Consider the following 19,197-nt stretch of genomic DNA (forward strand, 5'->3'; position numbering starts at 1 on the left):
AGAGCTTGTTGTGGGAAAATGAGGCTTTTCAGGTGAAAAAGGCGGGTTTTACCGTAAAATTGAGAGAGTGTTTCAGAAAAATGAGGCTTTTCAGGTGAAAAAGGTGGGTTTGGTGCAGAAAATTGAGAGCTCTGTGCAGAAAAATGAGGCTTTTTCACCCGAAAAAGGCATTTTGTGCCCGAAATTGAGAGCTTGGTGCAGAAAAATGAGGCTTTTCACCCCAAAAACGCGGGTTTAGCCCCCATGATAGGGTTTGTGCTGTAAAAAAGGAGAGGTAGGGCCCTGGAAACGAGGCACTGCTGCATAAAAGGGAGGTTGTTACCTATACAATCAAAACTTTGGATGCAAAAATTAATCTTTGAGAGGTAAAATGGGGGTTTGTGCCCTAAAATTGAGAGCTTGGAGTAGGAAAATGAGGCTTTTAATCTGAAAAAGGAGCTTTGTGCCCTAAAATTGAGATATTGGTGCAGAAAAATGAGGCTTTTCCACCCAAAAAAGGTGGGTTTTACCCTAAAATTGAGAGCTTGTTGCAGAAAAATGAGGCTTTTCAGCAGAAAAAGGTTGTTTCCGCCCTAAAATTGAGAGCTTGGTACAGAAAAATGAGGTTTTTCACCCCAAAAGCGTGGGTTTAGCCCCCATGATAGGGTTTGTGCTGTAAAAAAGGAGAGGTAGGGCCCTGGAAACGAGGCACTGCTGCATAAAAGGGAGGTTGTTACCTGTAGAATCAAAACTTTGGATGCCAAAAATTAATCTTTGAGAGGTAAAATGGGGGTTTGTGCCCTAAAATTGAGAGCTTGGAGTAGGAAAATGAGGCTTTTAATCTGAAAAAGGAGGTTTGTGCCCTAAAATTGAGATATTGGTGAAGAAAAATGAGGCTTTTCACCCAAAAATTGAGAGCTTGTCCCTAAAATTGGGAGCTTGGAGTAGGAAAATGAGGCTTTTAATCTTAAAAAGGAGGTTTGTGCCATAAATTGAGATATTGGTGAAGAAAAATGAGGCTTTTAATCTGAAAATTGAGAGCTTGTCCCTAAAATTGAGAGCTTGGTGCAGAAAAATGAGGCTTTTCACCCAAAAAAGGAGAGCTTGTCCATAACATTGAAATATTGGTGCAGAAAAATGAGGCTTTTCAGGTGAAAAAGGTGGGTTTGGTGCTAAAATTGAGAGCTTGGTGCAGAAAAATGAGGCTTTTCTGGTGAAAAGGGCATTTTGTGCCCTAAAATTGCGAGCTTGTTGTAGGAAAATGAGGCTTTTTTACCCGAAAAAGGCAGGCTTTACCCTAAAATTGCGAGCTTGTTGTAGGAAAATGAGGCTTTTTTACCCGAAAAAGGCGGGTTTTACCCTAAAATTGAGAGCTTGTTGTAGGAAAATGAGGCTTTTCAGGTGAAAAAGGCGGGTTTTACCGTAAAATTGAGAGAGTGTTTCCGAAAAATGAGGCTTTTCAGGTGAAAAAGGTGGGTTTGGTGCAGAAAATTGAGAGCTCTGTGCAGAAAAATGAGGCTTTTTCACCCGAAAAAGGCATTTTGTGCCCGAAATTGAGAGCTTGGTGCAGAAAAATGAGGCTTTTCACCCCAAAAACGCGGGTTTAGCCCCCATGATAGGGTTTGTGCTGTAAAAAAGGAGAGGTAGGGCCCTGGAAACGAGGCACTGCTGCATAAAAGGGAGGTTGTTACCTGTAGAATCAAAACTTTGGATGCCAAAAATTAATCTTTGAGAGGTAAAATGGGGGTTTGTGCCCTAAAATTGAGAGCTTGGAGTAGGAAAATGAGGCTTTTAATCTGAAAAAGGAGCTTTGTGCCCTAAAATTGAGATATTGGTGAAGAAAAATGATTCTTTTCACCCGCAGAAATGCGGTTTCTGCCCTAAAATGGAGAGCTTGTTGCAGAAAAATGAGGCTTTTCATCTGAAAAATGCAGGTTTGGCCCTAAAATTGCGCTATTGGTGCATAAAAATGAGGCTTTTCACCCAAAAAAGGGAGCTTGTCCATAACATTGAAATATTGGTGCAGAAAAATGAGGCTTTTTAGGTGAAAAAGGTGGGTTTGGTGCTAAAATTGAGAGCTTGTTGCAGAAAAATGAGGCTTTACGTGTGAAAAAGACGGTTTGTGCCCTAAAATTGAGAGCTTGGAGTAGGAAAATGAGGCTTTTAATCTGAAAAAGGAGGTTTGTGCCCTAAAATTGAAATATTGGTGCAGAAAAATGAGGCTTTTCCACCCAAAAAAGGTGGGTTTTACCCTAAAATTGAGAGCTTGTTGCAGAAAAATGAGGCTTTTCAGCAGAAAAAGGTTGTTTCCGCCCTAAAATTGAGAGCTTGGTACAGAAAAATGAGGTTTTTCACCCCAAAAGCGTGGGTTTAGCCCCCATGATAGGGTTTGTGCTGTAAAAAAGGAGAGGTAGGGCCCTGGAAACGAGGCACTGCTGCATAAAAGGGAGGTTGTTACCTATACAATCAAAACTTTGGATGCAAAAATTAATCTTTGAGAGGTAAAATGGGGGTTTGTGCCCTAAAATTGAGATCTTGGAGTAGGAAAATGAGGCTTTTAATCTGAAAAAGGAGGTTTGTGCCCTAAAATTGACATATTGGTGAAGAAAAATGAGGCTTTTGACCCAAAAATTGAGAGCTTGTCCCTAAAATTGAGAGCTTGGAGTAGGAAAATGAGGCTTTTAATCTGAAAAAGGAGGTTTGTGCCCTAAAATTGAGATATTGGTGCAGAAAAATGAGGCTTTTAACCTGAAAAAGGAGGTTTGTGCCCTAAAATTGAGATATTGGTGCAGAAAAATGAGGTTTTTCACCCAAAAATTGAGAGCTTGTCCCTAAAATTGGGAGCTTGGAGTAGGAAAATGAGGCTTTTAATCTTAAAAAGGAGGTTTGTGCCATAAATTGAGATATTGGTGAAGAAAAATGAGGCTTTTAATCTGAAAATTGAGAGCTTGTCCCTAAAATTGAGAGCTTGGTGCAGAAAAATGAGGCTTTTCACCCAAAAAAGGAGAGCTTGTCCATAACATTGAAATATTGGTGCAGAAAAATGAGGCTTTTCAGGTGAAAAAGGTGGGTTTGGTGCTAAAATTGAGAGCTTGGTGCAGAAAAATGAGGCTTTTCTGGTGAAAAGGGCATTTTGTGCCCTAAAATTGCGAGCTTGTTGTAGGAAAATGAGGCTTTTTTACCCGAAAAAGGCAGGTTTTACCCTAAAATTGAGAGCTTGTTGTAGGAAAATGAGGCTTTTTTACCCGAAAAAGGCGGGTTTTACCCTAAAATTGAGAGCTTGTTGTAGGAAAATGAGGCTTTTCAGGTGAAAAAGGCGGGTTTTACCGTAAAATTGAGAGAGTGTTTCCGAAAAATGAGGCTTTTCAGGTGAAAAAGGTGGGTTTGGTGCAGAAAATTGAGAGCTCTGTGCAGAAAAATGAGGCTTTTTCACCCGAAAAAGGCATTTTGTGCCCGAAATTGAGAGCTTGGTGCAGAAAAATGAGGCTTTTCACCCCAAAAACGCGGGTTTAGCCCCCATGATAGGGTTTGTGCTGTAAAAAAGGAGAGGTAGGGCCCTGGAAACGAGGCACTGCTGCATAAAAGGGAGGTTGTTACCTGTAGAATCAAAAGCTTGGATGCCAAAAATTAATCTTTGAGAGGTAAAATGGGGGTTTGTGCCCTAAAATTGAGAGCTTGGAGTAGGAAAATGAGGCTTTTAATCTGAAAAAGGAGGTTTGTGCCCTAAAATTGAGATATTGGTGCAGAAAAATGAGGCTTTTCCACCCAAAAAAGGTGGGTTTTACCCTAAAATTGAGAGCTTGTTGCAGAAAAATGAGGCTTTTCAGCAGAAAAAGGTTGTTTCCGCCCTAAAATTGAGAGCTTGGTACAGAAAAATGAGGTTTTTCACCCCAAAAGCGTGGGTTTAGCCCCCATGATAGGGTTTGTGCTGTAAAAAAGGAGAGGTAGGGCCCTGGAAACGAGGCACTGCTGCATAAAAGGGAGGTTGTTACCTGTAGAATCAAAACTTTGGATGCCAAAAATTAATCTTTGAGAGGAAAATGGGGGTTTGTGCCCTAAAATTGAGAGCTTGGAGTAGGAAAATGAGGCTTTTAATCTGAAAAAGGAGGTTTGTGCCCTAAAATTGAGATATTGGTGAAGAAAAATGAGGCTTTTCACCCAAAAAAGGAGAGCTTGTCCATAACATTGAAATATTGGTGCAGAAAAATGAGGCTTTTCAGGTGAAAAAGGTGGGTTTGGTGCTAAAATTGAGAGCTTGGTGCAGAAAAATGAGGCTTTTCTGGTGAAAAGGGCATTTTGTGCCCTAAAGTTGCGAGCTTGTTGTAGGAAAATGAGGCTTTTTTACCCGAAAAAGGCAGGTTTTACCCTAAAATTGAGAGCTTGTTGTAGGAAAATGAGGCTTTTTTACCCGAAAAAGGCGGGTTTTACCCTAAAATTGAGAGCTTGTTGTGGGAAAATGAGGCTTTTCAGGTGAAAAAGGCGGGTTTTACCGTAAAATTGAGAGAGTGTTTCCGAAAAATGAGGCTTTTCAGGTGAAAAAGGTGGGTTTGGTGCAGAAAATTGAGAGCTCTGTGCAGAAAAATGAGGCTTTTTCACCTGAAAAAGGCATTTTGTGCCCGAAATTGAGAGCTTGGTGCAGAAAAATGAGGCTTTTCACCCCAAAAACGCGGGTTTAGCCCCCATGATAGGGTTTGTGCTGTAAAAAAGGAGAGGTAGGGCCCTGGAAACGAGGCACTGCTGCATAAAAGGGAGGTTGTTACCTGTAGAATCAAAACTTTGGATGCCAAAAATTAATCTTTGAGAGGTAAAATGGGGGTTTGTGCCCTAAAATTGAGAGCTTGGAGTAGGAAAATGAGGCTTTTAATCTGAAAAAGGAGCTTTGTGCCCTAAAATTGAGATATTGGTGAAGAAAAATGATTCTTTTCACCCGCAGAAATGCGGTTTCTGCCCTAAAATGGAGAGCTTGGTACAGAAAAATGAGGCTTTTCATCTGAAAAATGCAGGTTTGGCCCTAAAATTGCGCTATTGGTGCATAAAAATGAGGCTTTTCACCCAAAAAAGGGAGCTTGTCCATAACATTGAAATATTGGTGCAGAAAAATGAGGCTTTTTAGGTGAAAAAGGTGGGTTTGGTGCTAAAATTGAGAGCTTGTTGCAGAAAAATGAGGCTTTACGTGTGAAAAAGACGGTTTGTGCCCTAAAATTGAGAGCTTGGAGTAGGAAAATGAGGCTTTTAATCTGAAAAAGGAGGTTTGTGCCCTAAAATTGAGATATTGGTGCAGAAAAATGAGGCTTTTCCACCCAAAAAAGGTGGGTTTTACCCTAAAATTGAGAGCTTGTTGCAGAAAAATGAGGCTTTTCAGCAGAAAAAGGTTGTTTCCGCCCTAAAATTGAGAGCTTGGTACAGAAAAATGAGGTTTTTCACCCCAAAAGCGTGGGTTTAGCCCCCATGATAGGGTTTGTGCTGTAAAAAAGGAGAGGTAGGGCCCTGGAAACGAGGCACTGCTGCATAAAAGGGAGGTTGTTACCTATACAATCAAAACTTTGGATGCAAAAATTAATCTTTGAGAGGAAAATGGGGGTTTGTGCCCTAAAATTGAGATATTGGTGCAGAAAAATGAGGCTTTTAACCTGAAAAAGGAGGTTTGTGCCCTAAAATTGAGATATTGGTGCAGAAAAATGAGGCTTTTAACCTGAAAAAGGAGGTTTGTGCCCTAAAATTGAGATATTGGTGAAGAAAAATGAGGCTTTTCACCCAAAAATTGAGAGCTTGTCCCTAAAATTGGGAGCTTGGAGTAGGAAAATGAGGCTTTTAATCTGAAAAAGGAGGTTTGTGCCATAAATTGAGATATTGGTGAAGAAAAATGAGGCTTTTAATCTGAAAATTGAGAGCTTGTCCCTAAAATTGAGAGCTTGGTGCAGAAAAATGAGGCTTTTCACCCAAAAAAGGAGAGCTTGTCCATAACATTGAAATATTGGTGCAGAAAAATGAGGCTTTTCAGGTGAAAAGGTGGGTTTGGTGCTAAAATTGAGAGCTTGGTGCAGAAAAATGAGGCTTTTCTGGTGAAAAGGGCATTTTGTGCCCTAAAATTGCGAGCTTGTTGTAGGAAAATGAGGCTTTTTTACCCGAAAAAGGCAGGTTTTACCCTAAAATTGAGAGCTTGTTGTAGGAAAATGAGGCTTTTTTACCCGAAAAAGGCGGGTTTTACCCTAAAATTGAGAGCTTGTTGTAGGAAAATGAGGCTTTTCAGGTGAAAAAGGCGGGTTTTACCGTAAAATTGAGAGAGTGTTTCCGAAAAATGAGGCTTTTCAGGTGAAAAAGGTGGGTTTGGTGCAGAAAATTGAGAGCTCTGTGCAGAAAAATGAGGCTTTTTCACCCGAAAAAGGCATTTTGTGCCCGAAATTGAGAGCTTGGTGCAGAAAAATGAGGCTTTTCACCCCAAAAACGCGGGTTTAGCCCCCATGATAGGGTTTGTGCTGTAAAAAAGGAGAGGTAGGGCCCTGGAAACGAGGCACTGCTGCATAAAAGGGAGGTTGTTACCTGTAGAATCAAAACTTTGGATGCCAAAAATTAATCTTTGAGAGGTAAAATGGGGGTTTGTGCCCTAAAATTGAGAGCTTGGAGTAGGAAAATGAGGCTTTTAATCTGAAAAAGGAGGTTTGTGCCCTAAAATTGAGATATTGGTGCAGAAAAATGAGGCTTTTCCACCCAAAAAAGGTGGGTTTTACCCTAAAATTGAGAGCTTGTTGCAGAAAAATGAGGCTTTTCAGCAGAAAAAGGTTGTTTCCGCCCTAAAATTGAGAGCTTGGTACAGAAAAATGAGGTTTTTCACCCCAAAAGCGTGGGTTTAGCCCCCATGATAGGGTTTGTGCTGTAAAAAAGGAGAGGTAGGGCCCTGGAAACGAGGCACTGCTGCATAAAAGGGAGGTTGTTACCTGTAGAATCAAAACTTTGGATGCCAAAAATTAATCTTTGAGAGGTAAAATGGGGGTTTGTGCCCTAAAATTGAGAGCTTGGAGTAGGAAAATGAGGCTTTTAATCTGAAAAAGGAGGTTTGTGCCCTAAAATTGAGATATTGGTGAAGAAAAATGAGGCTTTTCACCCAAAAATTGAGAGCTTGTCCCTAAAATTGAGAGCTTGGAGTAGGAAAATGAGGCTTTTAATCTGAAAAAGGAGGTTTGTGCCCTAAAATTGAGATATTGGTGCAGAAAAATGAGGCTTTTAACCTGAAAAAGGAGGTTTGTGCCCTAAAATTGAGATATTGGTGCAGAAAAATGAGGCTTTTAACCTGAAAAAGGAGGTTTGTGCCCTAAAATTGAGATATTGGTGAAGAAAAATGAGGCTTTTCACCCAAAAATTGAGAGCTTGTCCCTAAAATTGAGATATTGGTGAAGAAAAATGAGGCTTTTCACCCAAAAATTGAGAGCTTGTCCCTAAAATTGAGATATTGGTGAAGAAAAATGAGGCTTTTCACCCAAAAATTGAGAGCTTGTCCCTAAAATTGAGAGCTTGGAGTAGGAAAATGAGGCTTTTAATCTGAAAAAGGAGGTTTGTGCCCTAAAATTGAGATATTGGTGAAGAAAAATGAGGCTTTTCACCCAAAAATTGAGAGCTTGTCCATAACATTGAAATATTGGTGCAGAAAAATGAGGCTTTTCAGGTGAAAAAGGTGGGTTTGGTGCTAAAATTGAGAGCTTGGTGCAGAAAAATGAGGCTTTTCTGGTGAAAAGGGCATTTTGTGCCCTAAAATTGCGAGCTTGTAGGAAAATGAGGCTTTTTTACCCGAAAAAGGCAGGCTTTACCCTAAAATTGCGAGCTTGTTGTAGGAAAATGAGGCTTTTTTACCCGAAAAAGGCGGGTTTTACCCTAAAATTGAGAGCTTGTTGTGGGAAAATGAGGCTTTTCAGGTGAAAAAGGCGGGTTTTACCGTAAAATTGAGAGAGTGTTTCAGAAAAATGAGGTTTTTCAGGTGAAAAAGGTGGGTTTGGTGCAGAAAATTGAGAGCTCTGTGCAGAAAAATGAGGCTTTTTCACCCAAAAAAGGCATTTTGTGCCCGAAATTGAGAGCTTGGTGCAGAAAAATGAGGCTTTTCACCCCAAAAACGCGGGTTTAGCCCCCATGATAGGGTTTGTGCTGTAAAAAAGGAGAGGTAGGGCCCTGGAAACGAGGCACTGCTGCATAAAAGGGAGGTTGTTACCTGTAGAATCAAAACTTTGGATGCCAAAAATTAATCTTTGAGAGGTAAAATGGGGGTTTGTGCCCTAAAATTGAGAGCTTGGAGTAGGAAAATGAGGCTTTTAATCTGAAAAAGGAGCTTTGTGCCCTAAAATTGAGATATTGGTGCAGAAAAATGAGGCTTTTCCACCCAAAAAAGGTGGGTTTTACCCTAAAATTGAGAGCTTGTTGCAGAAAAATGAGGCTTTTCAGCAGAAAAAGGTTGTTTCCGCCCTAAAATTGAGAGCTTGGTACAGAAAAATGAGGTTTTTCACCCCAAAAGCGTGGGTTTAGCCCCCATGATAGGGTTTGTGCTGTAAAAAAGGAGAGGTAGGGCCCTGGAAACGAGGCACTGCTGCATAAAAGGGAGGTTGTTACCTGTAGAATCAAAACTTTGGATGCCAAAAATTAATCTTTGAGAGGTAAAATGGGGGTTTGTGCCCTAAAATTGAGAGCTTGGAGTAGGAAAATGAGGCTTTTAACCTGAAAAAGGAGGTTTGTGCCCTAAAATTGAGATATTGGTGAAGAAAAATGAGGCTTTTCACCCAAAAATTGAGAGCTTGTCCCTAAAATTGGGAGCTTGGAGTAGGAAAATGAGGCTTTTAATCTTAAAAAGGAGGTTTGTGCCATAAATTGAGATATTGGTGAAGAAAAATGAGGCTTTTAATCTGAAAATTGAGAGCTTGTCCCTAAAATTGAGAGCTTGGTGCAGAAAAATGAGGCTTTTCACCCAAAAAAGGAGAGCTTGTCCATAACATTGAAATATTGGTGCAGAAAAATGAGGCTTTTCAGGTGAAAAAGGTGGGTTTGGTGCTAAAATTGAGAGCTTGGTGCAGAAAAATGAGGCTTTTCTGGTAAAAAGGGCATTTTGTGCCCTAAAATTGCGAGCTTGTTGTAGGAAAATGAGGCTTTTTTACCCGAAAAAGGCAGGTTTTACCCTAAAATTGAGAGCTTGTTGTAGGAAAATGAGGCTTTTTTACCCGAAAAAGGCGGGTTTTACCCTAAAATTGAGAGCTTGTTGTAGGAAAATGAGGCTTTTCAGGTGAAAAAGGCGGGTTTTACCGTAAAATTGAGAGAGTGTTTCCGAAAAATGAGGCTTTTCAGGTGAAAAAGGTGGGTTTGGTGCAGAAAATTGAGAGCTCTGTGCAGAAAAATGAGGCTTTTTCACTCGAAAAAGGCATTTTGTGCCCGAAATTGAGAGCTTGGTGCAGAAAAATGAGGCTTTTCACCCCAAAAACGCGGGTTTAGCCCCCATGATAGGGTTTGTGCTGTAAAAAAGGAGAGGTAGGGCCCTGGAAACGAGGCACTGCTGCATAAAAGGGAGGTTGTTACCTGTAGAATCAAAACTTTGGATGCCAAAAATTAATCTTTGAGAGGTAAAATGGGGGTTTGTGCCCTAAAATTGAGAGCTTGGAGTAGGAAAATGAGGCTTTTAATCTGAAAAAGGAGCTTTGTGCCCTAAAATTGAGATATTGGTGCAGAAAAATGAGGCTTTTCCACCCAAAAAAGGTGGGTTTTACCCTAAAATTGAGAGCTTGTTGCAGAAAAATGAGGCTTTTCAGCAGAAAAAGGTTGTTTCCGCCCTAAAATTGAGAGCTTGGTACAGAAAAATGAGGTTTTTCACCCCAAAAGCGTGGGTTTAGCCCCCATGATAGGGTTTGTGCTGTAAAAAAGGAGAGGTAGGGCCCTGGAAACGAGGCACTGCTGCATAAAAGGGAGGTTGTTACCTGTAGAATCAAAACTTTGGATGCCAAAAATTAATCTTTGAGAGGTAAAATGGGGGTTTGTGCCCTAAAATTGAGAGCTTGGAGTAGGAAAATGAGGCTTTTAATCTGAAAAAGGAGGTTTGTGCCCTAAAATTGAGATATTGGTGCAGAAAAATGAGGCTTTTCCACCCAAAAAAGGTGGGTTTTACCCTAAAATTGAGAGCTTGTTGCAGAAAAATGAGGCTTTTCAGCAGAAAAAGGTTGTTTCCGCCCTAAAATTGAGAGCTTGGTACAGAAAAATGAGGTTTTTCACCCCAAAAGCGTGGGTTTAGCCCCCATGATAGGGTTTGTGCTGTAAAAAAGGAGAGGTAGGGCCCTGGAAACGAGGCACTGCTGCATAAAAGGGAGGTTGTTACCTGTAGAATCAAAACTTTGGATGCCAAAAATTAATCTTTGAGAGGAAAATGGGGGTTTGTGCCCTAAAATTGAGAGCTTGGAGTAGGAAAATGAGGCTTTTAATCTGAAAAAGGAGGTTTGTGCCCTAAAATTGAGATATTGGTGAAGAAAAATGAGGCTTTTCACCCAAAAATTGAGAGCTTGTCCATAACATTGAAATATTGGTGCAGAAAAATGAGGCTTTTCAGGTGAAAAAGGTGGGTTTGGTGCTAAAATTGAGAGCTTGGTGCAGAAAAATGAGGCTTTTCTGGTGAAAAGGGCATTTTGTGCCCTAAAATTGCGAGCTTGTAGAAAATGAGGCTTTTTTACCCGAAAAAGGCGGGTTTTACCCTAAAATTGAGAGCTTGTTGTGGGAAAATGAGGCTTTTCAGGTGAAAAAGGCGGGTTTGGTGCAGAAAATTGAGAGCTCTGTGCAGAAAAATGAGGCTTTTTCACCCGAAAAAGGCATTTTGTGCCCGAAATTGAGAGCTTGGTGCAGAAAAATGAGGTTTTTCACCCCAAAAACGCGGGTTTAGCCCCCATGATAGGGTTTGTGCTGTAAAAAAGGAGAGGTAGGGCCCTGGAAACGAGGCACTGCTGCATAAAAGGGAGGTTGTTACCTGTAGAATCAAAACTTTGGATGCCAAAAATTAATCTTTGAGAGGTAAAATGGGGGTTTGTGCCCTAAAATTGAGAGCTTGGAGTAGGAAAATGAGGCTTTTAATCTGAAAAAGGAGGTTTGTGCCCTAAAATTGAGATATTGGTGCAGAAAAATGAGGCTTTTCCACCCAAAAAAGGTGGGTTTTACCCTAAAATTGAGAGCTTGTTGCAGAAAAATGAGGCTTTTCAGCAGAAAAAGGTTGTTTCCGCCCTAAAATTGAGAGCTTGGTACAGAAAAATGAGGTTTTTCACCCCAAAAGCGTGGGTTTAGCCCCCATGATAGGGTTTGTGCTGTAAAAAAGGAGAGGTAGGGCCCTGGAAACGAGGCACTGCTGCATAAAAGGGAGGTTGTTACCTGTAGAATCAAAACTTTGGATGCCAAAAATTAATCTTTGAGAGGAAAATGGGGGTTTGTGCCCTAAAATTGAGAGCTTGGAGTAGGAAAATGAGGCTTTTAATCTGAAAAAGGAGGTTTGTGCCCTAAAATTGAGATATTGGTGAAGAAAAATGAGGCTTTTCACCCAAAAATTGAGAGCTTGTCCCTAAAATTGAGATATTGGTGAAGAAAAATGAGGCTTTTCACCCAAAAATTGAGAGCTTGTCCCTAAAATTGAGATATTGGTGAAGAAAAATGAGGCTTTTCACCCAAAAATTGAGAGCTTGTCCCTAAAATTGAGAGCTTGGAGTAGGAAAATGAGGCTTTTAATCTGAAAAAGGAGGTTTGTGCCCTAAAATTGAGATATTGGTGAAGAAAAATGAGGCTTTTCACCCAAAAATTGAGAGCTTGTCCCTAAAATTGGGAGCTTGGAGTAGGAAAATGAGGCTTTTAATCTTAAAAAGGAGGTTTGTGCCATAAATTGAGATATTGGTGAAGAAAAATGAGGCTTTTAATCTGAAAAAGGAGGTTTGTGCCCTAAAATTGAGAGCTTGGTGAAGAAAAATGAGGCTTTTCACCCAAAAATTGAGAGCTTGTCCCTAAAATTGAGAGCTTGGAGTAGGAAAATGAGGCTTTTAATCTGAAAAAGGAGGTTTGTGCCCTAAAATTGAGATATTGGTGAAGAAAAATGAGGCTTTTCACCCAAAAATTGAGAGCTTGTCCCTAAAATTGGGAGCTTGGAGTAGGAAAATGAGGCTTTTAATCTTAAAAAGGAGGTTTGTGCCATAAATTGAGATATTGGTGAAGAAAAATGAGGCTTTTAATCTGAAAAAGGAGGTTTGTGCCCTAAAATTGAGATATTGGTGAAGAAAAATGAGGCTTTTCACCCAAAAATTGAGAGCTTGTCCCTAAAATTGGGAGCTTGGAGTAGGAAAATGAGGCTTTTAATCTGAAAAAGGAGGTTTGTGCCATAAATTGAGATATTGGTGCAGAAAAATGAGGCTTTTCACCCAAAAATTGAGAGCTTGTCCCTAAAATTGAGAGCTTGGTGCAGAAAAATGAGGCTTTTCACCCAAAAAAGGAGAGCTTGTCCATAACATTGAAATATTGGTGCAGAAAAATGAGGCTTTTCAGGTGAAAAAGGTGGGTTTGGTGCTAAAATTGAGAGCTTGGTGCAGAAAAATGAGGCTTTTCTGGTAAAAAGGGCATTTTGTGCCCTAAAATTGCGAGCTTGTTGTAGGAAAATGAGGCTTTTTTACCCGAAAAAGGCAGGTTTTACCCTAAAATTGAGAGCTTGTTGTAGGAAAATGAGGCTTTTTTACCCGAAAAAGGCGGGTTTTACCCTAAAATTGAGAGCTTGTTGTGGGAAAATGAGGCTTTTCAGGTGAAAAAGGTGGGTTTGGTGCAGAAAATTGAGAGCTCTGTGCAGAAAAATGAGGCTTTTTCACCCGAAAAAGGCATTTTGTGCCCGAAATTGAGAGCTTGGTGCAGAAAAATGAGGCTTTTCACCCCAAAAACGCGGGTTTAGCCCCCATGATAGGGTTTGTGCTGTAAAAAAGGAGAGGTAGGGCCCTGGAAACGAGGCACTGCTGCATAAAAGGGAGGTTGTTACCTGTAGAATCAAAAGCTTGGATGCCAAAAATTAATCTTTGAGAGGTAAAATGGGGGTTTGTGCCCTAAAATTGAGAGCTTGGAGTAGGAAAATGAGGCTTTTAATCTGAAAAAGGAGCTTTGTGCCCTAAAATTGAGATATTGGTGAAGAAAAATGAGGCTTTTCACCCAAAAATTGAGAGCTTGTCCCTAAAATTGAGAGCTTGGAGTAGGAAAATGAGGCTTTTAATCTGAAAAAGGAGGTTTGTGCCCTAAAATTGAGATATTGGTGAAGAAAAATGAGGTTTTTCACCCCAAAAGCATGGGTTTAGCCCCCATGATAGGGTTTGTGCTGTAAAAAAGGAGAGGTAGGGCCCTGGAAACGAGGCACTGCTGCATAAAAGGGAGGTTGTTACCTGTAGAATCAAAACTTTGGATGCCAAAAATTAATCTTTGAGAGGTAAAATGGGGGTTTGTGCCCTAAAATTGAGAGCTTGGAGTAGGAAAATGAGGCTTTTAATCTGAAAAAGGAGGTTTGTGCCCTAAAATTGAGATATTGGTGAAGAAAAATGAGGCTTTTCACCCAAAAAAGGAGAGCTTGTCCATAACATTGAAATATTGGTGCAGAAAAATGAGGCTTTTCAGGTGAAAAAGGTGGGTTTGGTGCTAAAATTGAGAGCTTGGTGCAGAAAAATGAGGCTTTTCTGGTGAAAAGGGCATTTTGTGCCCTAAAATTGCGAGCTTGTAGGAAAATGAGGCTTTTTTACCCGAAAAAGGCAGGCTTTACCCTAAAATTGCGAGCTTGTTGTAGGAAAATGAGGCTTTTTTACCCGAAAAAGGCGGGTTTTACCCTAAAATTGAGAGCTTGTTGTGGGAAAATGAGGCTTTTCAGGTGAAAAAGGCGGGTTTTACCGTAAAATTGAGAGAGTGTTTCAGAAAAATGAGGCTTTTCAGGTGAAAAAGGTGGGTTTGGTGCAGAAAATTGAGAGCTCTGTGCAGAAAAATGAGGCTTTTTCACCCGAAAAAGGCATTTTGTGCCCGAAATTGAGAGCTTGGTGCAGAAAAATGAGGCTTTTCACCCCAAAAACGCGGGTTTAGCCCCCATGATAGGGTTTGTGCTGTAAAAAAGGAGAGGTAGGGCCCTGGAAACGAGGCACTGCTGCATAAAAGGGAGGTTGTTACCTGTAGAATCAAAACTTTGGATGCCAAAAATTAATCTTTGAGAGGAAAATGGGGGTTTGTGCCCTAAAATTGAGAGCTTGGAGTAGGAAAATGAGGCTTTTAATCTGAAAAAGGAGGTTTGTGCCCTAAAATTGAGATATTGGTGAAGAAAAATGAGGCTTTTCACCCAAAAAAGGAGAGCTTGTCCATAACATTGAAATATTGGTGCAGAAAAATGAGGCTTTTCAGGTGAAAAAGGTGGGTTTGGTGCTAAAATTGAGAGCTTGGTGCAGAAAAATGAGGCTTTTCTGGTGAAAAGGGCATTTTGTGCCCTAAAATTGCGAGCTTGTAGAAAATGAGGCTTTTTACCCGAAAAAGGCGGGTTTTACCCTAAAATTGAGAGCTTGTTGTGGGAAAATGAGGCTTTTCAGGTGAAAAAGGCGGGTTTGGTGCAGAAAATTGAGAGCTCTGTGCAGAAAAATGAGGCTTTTTCACCCGAAAAAGGCATTTTGTGCCCGAAATTGAGAGCTTGGTGCAGAAAAATGAGGTTTTTCACCCCAAAAACGCGGGTTTAGCCCCCATGATAGGGTTTGTGCTGTAAAAAAGGAGAGGTAGGGCCCTGGAAACGAGGCACTGCTGCATAAAAGGGAGGTTGTTACCTGTAGAATCAAAACTTTGGATGCCAAAAATTAATCTTTGAGAGGTAAAATGGGGGTTTGTGCCCTAAAATTGAGAGCTTGGAGTAGGAAAATGAGGCTTTTAATCTGAAAAAGGAGCTTTGTGCCCTAAAATTGAGATATTGGTGCAGAAAAATGAGGCTTTTCCACCCAAAAAAGGTGGGTTTTACCCTAAAATTGAGAGCTTGTTGCAGAAAAATGAGGCTTTTCAGCAGAAAAAGGTTGTTTCCGCCCTAAAATTGAGAGCTTGGTACAGAAAAATGAGGTTTTTCACCCCAAAAGCGTGGGTTTAGCCCCCATGATAGGGTTTGTGCTGTAAAAAAGGAGAGGTAGGGCCCTGGAAACGAGGCACTGCTGCATAAAAGGGAGGTTGTTACCTGTAGAATCAAAACTTTGGATGCCAAAAATTAATCTTTGAGAGGAAAATGGGGGTTTGTGCCCTAAAATTGAGAGCTTGGAGTAGGAAAATGAGGCTTTTAATCTGAAAAAGGAGGTTTGTGCCCTAAAATTGAGATATTGGTGAAGAAAAATGAGGCTTTTCACCCAAAAATTGAGAGCTTGTCCCTAAAATTGAGATATTGGTGAAGAAAAATGAGGCTTTTCACCCAAAAATTGAGAGCTTGTCCCTAAAATTGAGATATTGGTGAAGAAAAATGAGGCTTTTCACCCAAAAATTGAGAGCTTGTCCCTAAAATTGAGAGCTTGGAGTAGGAAAATGAGGCTTTTAATCTGAAAAAGGAGGTTTGTGCCCTAAAATTGAGATATTGGTGAAGAAAAATGAGGCTTTTCACCCAAAAATTGAGAGCTTGTCCCTAAAATTGGGAGCTTGGAGTAGGAAAATGAGGCTTTTAATCTTAAAAAGGAGGTTTGTGCCATAAATTGAGATATTGGTGAAAAAAAATGAGGCTTTTAATCTGAAAAAGGAGGTTTGTGCCCTAAAATTGAGATATTGGTGAAGAAAAATGAGGCTTTTCACCCAAAAAAGGAGAGCTTGTCCATAACATTGAAATATTGGTGCAGAAAAATGAGGCTTTTCAGGTGAAAAAGGTGGGTTTGGTGCTAAAATTGAGAGCTTGGTGCAGAAAAATGAGGCTTTTCTGGTAAAAAGGGCATTTTGTGCCCTAAAATTGCGAGCTTGTTGTAGGAAAATGAGGCTTTTTTACCCGAAAAAGGCAGGTTTTACCCTAAAATTGAGAGCTTGTTGTAGGAAAATGAGGCTTTTTTACCCGAAAAAGGCGGGTTTTACCCTAAAATTGAGAGCTTGTTGTGGGAAAATGAGGCTTTTCAGGTGAAAAAGGTGGGTTTTACCGTAAAATTGAGAGAGTGATTCAGAAAAATGAGGCTTTTCAGGTGAAAAAGGTGGGTTTGGTGCAGAAAATTGAGAGCTCTGTGCAGAAAAATGAGGCTTTTTCACCCGAAAAAGGCATTTTGTGCCCGAAATTGAGAGCTTGGTGCAGAAAAATGAGGCTTTTCACCCCAAAAACGCGGGTTTAGCCCCCATGATAGGGTTTGTGCTGTAAAAAAGGAGAGGTAGGGCCCTGGAAACGAGGCACTGCTGCATAAAAGGGAGGTTGTTACCTGTAGAATCAAAACTTTGGATGCCAAAAATTAATCTTTGAGAGGAAAATGGGGGTTTGTGCCCTAAAATTGAGAGCTTGGAGTAGGAAAATGAGGCTTTTAATCTGAAAAAGGAGGTTTGTGCCCTAAAATTGAGATATTGGTGAAGAAAAATGAGGCTTTTCACCCAAAAAAGGAGAGCTTGTCCATAACATTGAAATATTGGTGCAGAAAAATGAGGCTTTTCAGGTGAAAAAGGTGGGTTTGGTGCTAAAATTGAGAGCTTGGTGCAGAAAAATGAGGCTTTTCTGGTGAAAAGGGCATTTTGTGCCCTAAAATTGCGAGCTTGTAGGAAAATGAGGCTTTTTTACCCGAAAAAGGCAGGCTTTACCCTAAAATTGCGAGCTTGTTGTAGGAAAATGAGGCTTTTTTACCCGAAAAAGGCGGGTTTTACCCTAAAATTGAGAGCTTGTTGTGGGAAAATGAGGCTTTTCAGGTGAAAAAGGCGGGTTTTACCGTAAAATTGAGAGAGTGTTTCAGAAAAATGAGGCTTTTCAGGTGAAAAAGGTGGGTTTGGTGCAGAAAATTGAGAGCTCTGTGCAGAAAAATGAGGCTTTTTCACCCGAAAAAGGCATTTTGTGCCCGAAATTGAGAGCTTGGTGCAGAAAAATGAGGCTTTTCACCCCAAAAACGCGGGTTTAGCCCCCATGATAGGGTTTGTGCTGTAAAAAAGGAGAGGTAGGGCCCTGGAAACGAGGCACTGCTGCATAAAAGGGAGGTTGTTACCTATACAATCAAAACTTTGGATGCAAAAATTAATCTTTGAGAGGTAAAATGGGGGTTTGTGCCCTAAAATTGAGAGCTTGGAGTAGGAAAATGAGGCTTTTAATCTGAAAAAGGAGCTTTGTGCCCTAAAATTGAGATATTGGTGCAGAAAAATGAGGCTTTTCCACCCAAAAAAGGTGGGTTTTACCCTAAAATTGAGAGCTTGTTGCAGAAAAATGAGGCTTTTCAGCAGAAAAAGGTTGTTTCCGCCCTAAAATTGAGAGCTTGGTACAGAAAAATGAGGTTTTTCACCCCAAAAGCGTGGGTTTAGCCCCCATGATAGGGTTTGTGCTGTAAAAAAGGAGAGGTAGGGCCCTGGAAACGAGGCACTGCTGCATAAAAGGGAGGTTGTTACCTGTAGAATCAAAACTTTGGATGCCAAAAATTAATCTTTGAGAGGTAAAATGGGGGTTTGTGCCCTAAAATTGAGAGCTTGGAGTAGGAAAATGAGGCTTTTAATCTGAAAAAGGAGGTTTGTGCCCTAAAATTGAGATATTGGTGAAGAAAAATGAGGCTTTTCACCCAAAAATTGAGAGCTTGTCCCTAAAATTGGGAGCTTGGAGTAGGAAAATGAGGCTTTTAATCTTAAAAAGGAGGTTTGTGCCATAAATTGAGATATTGGTGAAGAAAAATGAGGCTTTTAATCTGAAAATTGAGAGCTTGTCCCTAAAATTGAGAGCTTGGTGCAGAAAAATGAGGCTTTTCACCCAAAAAAGGAGAGCTTGTCCATAACATTGAAATATTGGTGCAGAAAAATGAGGCTTTTCAGGTGAAAAAGGTGGGTTTGGTGCTAAAATTGAGAGCTTGGTGCAGAAAAATGAGGCTTTTCTGGTGAAAAGGGCATTTTGTGCCCTAAAATTGCGAGCTTGTTGTAGGAAAATGAGGCTTTTTTACCCGAAAAAGGCAGGCTTTACCCTAAAATTGCGAGCTTGTTGTAGGAAAATGAGGCTTTTTTACCCGAAAAAGGCGGGTTTTACCCTAAAATTGAGAGCTTGTTGTAGGAAAATGAGGCTTTTCAGGTGAAAAAGGCGGGTTTTACCGTAAAATTGAGAGAGTGTTTCCGAAAAATGAGGCTTTTCAGGTGAAAAAGGTGGGTTTGGTGCAGAAAATTGAGAGCTCTGTGCAGAAAAATGAGGCTTTTTCACCCGAAAAAGGCATTTTGTGCCCGAAATTGAGAGCTTGGTGCAGAAAAATGAGGCTTTTCACCCCAAAAACGCGGGTTTAGCCCCCATGATAGGGTTTGTGCTGTAAAAAAGGAGAGGTAGGGCCCTGGAAACGAGGCACTGCTGCATAAAAGGGAGGTTGTTACCTGTAGAATCAAAACTTTGGATGCCAAAAATTAATCTTTGAGAGGTAAAATGGGGGTTTGTGCCCTAAAATTGAGAGCTTGGAGTAGGAAAATGAGGCTTTTAATCTGAAAAAGGAGCTTTGTGCCCTAAAATTGAGATATTGGTGAAGAAAAATGATTCTTTTCACCCGCAGAAATGCGGTTTCTGCCCTAAAATGGAGAGCTTGGTACAGAAAAATGAGGCTTTTCATCTGAAAAATGCAGGTTTGGCCCTAAAATTGCGCTATTGGTGCATAAAAATGAGGCTTTTCACCCAAAAAAGGGAGCTTGTCCATAACATTGAAATATTGGTGCAGAAAAATGAGGCTTTTTAGGTGAAAAAGGTGGGTTTGGTGCTAAAATTGAGAGCTTGTTGCAGAAAAATGAGGCTTTACGTGTGAAAAAGACGGTTTGTGCCCTAAAATTGAGAGCTTGGAGTAGGAAAATGAGGCTTTTAATCTGAAAAAGGAGGTTTGTGCCCTAAAATTGAAATATTGGTGCAGAAAAATGAGGCTTTTCCACCCAAAAAAGGTGGGTTTTACCCTAAAATTGAGAGCTTGTTGCAGAAAAATGAGGCTTTTCAGCAGAAAAAGGTTGTTTCCGCCCTAAAATTGAGAGCTTGGTACAGAAAAATGAGGTTTTTCACCCCAAAAGCGTGGGTTTAGCCCCCATGATAGGGTTTGTGCTGTA

The sequence above is a fragment of the Strix uralensis genome, chromosome 1 (genome assembly GCF_047716275.1).
Source record: "Strix uralensis isolate ZFMK-TIS-50842 chromosome 1, bStrUra1, whole genome shotgun sequence".
NCBI lineage: Eukaryota > Metazoa > Chordata > Aves > Strigiformes > Strigidae > Strix > Strix uralensis.